The sequence below is a fragment of the Uranotaenia lowii genome, chromosome 3 (assembly GCF_029784155.1).
Source record: "Uranotaenia lowii strain MFRU-FL chromosome 3, ASM2978415v1, whole genome shotgun sequence".
Lineage (NCBI taxonomy): Eukaryota > Metazoa > Arthropoda > Insecta > Diptera > Culicidae > Uranotaenia > Uranotaenia lowii.
In genome coordinates, this window is record NC_073693.1 from 144,402,110 (window position 1) to 144,404,603 (window position 2,494).

The window sequence follows — 2,494 nt, forward strand, 5'->3', positions numbered from 1 at the left end:
ATTCAGATTCAGTTTTCAAATTCAGGATACAGGTTTAGGAATCAGAATTCAGGATTCAAAATTCAGAATTCAAAATTCAGATTCAGAACTCATATTCAGATTCAGAATTTAGATTCAGAATTCAGATTCAGAATTCAGATTAAGAATTCAGATTCAGAATTCAGATTCAGAATTCAGATTCAGAATTCAGATTCAGAATTCAGATTCAGAATTCAGATTCAGAATTCAGATTCAGAATTCAGATTCAGAATTCAGATTCAGAATTCAGATTCAGAATTCAGATTCAGAATTCAGATTCAGAATTCAGATTCAGAATTCAGATTCAGAATTCAGATTCAGAATTCAGATTCAGAATTCAGATTCAGAATTCAGATTCAGAATTCAGATTCAGAATTCAGATTCAGAATTCAGATTCAGAATTCAGATTCAGAATTCAGATTCAGAATTCAGATTCAGAATTCAGATTCAGAATTCAGATTCAGAATTCAGATTCAGAATTCAGATTCAGAATTCAGATTCAGAATTCAGATTCAGAATTCAGATTCAGAATTCAGATTCAGAATTCAGATTCAGAATTCAGATTCAGAATTCAGATTCAGAATTCAGATTCAGAATTCAGATTCAGAATTCAGATTCAGAATTCAGATTCAGAATTCAGATTCAGAATTCAGATTCAGAATTCAGATTCAGAATTCAGATTCAGATTCAGAATTCAGATTCAGAATTCAGATTCAGAATTCAGATTCAGAATTCAGATTCAGAATTCAGATTCAGAATTCAGATTCAGAATTCAGATTCAGAATTCAGATTCAGAATTCAGATTCAGAATTCAGAATCAGAATTCAGATTCAGAATTCAGATTCAGAATTCAGATTCAGAATTCAGAATCAGAATTCAGATTCAGAATTCAGATTCAGAATTTTTGTAAATTTATTTTCGGCATATCGGTGAAAAATTTAGATTCATGGAGAAAGAATATCAGAATTAAAAATTGATGAAGCTGGATGTTGCGAGGTAAAGTATGGTGTACGTTAATAAATTTTCCTTGCAAAAATGTTCTTTCGCTCTTTTCATCATCCGTAAAATTTCTCCTCACTTTATCAATTTTCAATTCTGGAATTGTTTCTCCAAGAATACCAATTTGCACAGTTTTTGATAAATTTGCGATGACTTAAAGATCATTACGCATGAAAACACGATTTTGTTTTGTGAAAACTTTTTTTCACAATTTTTCTGAAATTAAGTTTGCTGCATACTTTTAGGGGTAAAACCAGTGATTGAATTTTGCTGAGCATGAGTTGATCAACCATCTCTCGCTCAACGCTTTACTCGGAAGCAAAGGTTGCTTTGAGGCAGCGAAAACGACAAAACCGATGATGTATACGCTCTCAACATGGCCGCCTTCATGAAGCAATATACATTCGAGGCAGCGAATCCAAAAAACCAAACGAATGGCTCTCACTCATCTCCTGTCACAACCTTGAGGGAACCGAATTCAAAAGGCAGAGCAAACCCGAGTCTCCTCGTTTGTGCCTGGATCGAATGCGTGAGGTTTTTCTGCTATTGCTATTATTGCACAGCAACCGCACGCACTCAGCTAGTTTTTTCATTTCTTTTTCTTCCCCCCTCTTTCACCATACGTTGCGGGCCGTGCAACGCAATAAGTTCGGTTGTTTTTGTTGTTGCCTCAACCTTTGCGGTCGGCTCGAGTTATTCAAATTCAACAACGTAAATGAGTATGTGTGCCTCGTCTTCTTCATGCATCATGTAGCAACCGAACGTTGAGAGAGTTCGTTCGGGGCAGCAAACGGATAGTGTCTCTCAGAGCAGATCCTCCTCATGGGGGGAGGTTTGAATGAATGTATATGTATCGTCTCCTGTATAGCTATGCGAGGCCTCAAAGTGTGTATTTTGAATGCCTCTGATGAGAAAATTGGTGAGGATTTCAATCACTGGGTAAAACCATACTATTAAAAGTTGTAAAATCCGAAATCATAAAAAAAAATTTGGATGAAAGAAATTTCAATGTTGAAAACCGTGTGATGCAAAACAATCAAAATGAGATTTACAAGATTAAGAATTCAGATTCAGAATTCAGATTCAGAATTCAGATTCAGAATTCAGATTCAGAATTCAGATTCAGAATTCAGATTCAGAATTCAGATTCAGAATTCAGATTCAGAATTCAGATTCAGAATTCAGATTCAGAATTCAGATTCAGAATTCAGATTCAGAATTCAGATTCAGAATTCAGATTCAGAATTCAGATTCAGAATTCAGATCCAGAATTCAGATTCAGAATTCATATTCAGAATTCAGATTCAGAATTCAGATTCAGAATTCCGATTCAGAATTCAGATTCAGAATTCAGATTCAGAATTCAGATTCAGAATTCAGATTCAGAATTCAGATTCAGAATTCAGATTCAGAATTCAGATTCAGAATTCAGATTCAGAATTCAGATTCAGAATTTAGATTCAGAATTCAGATTCAG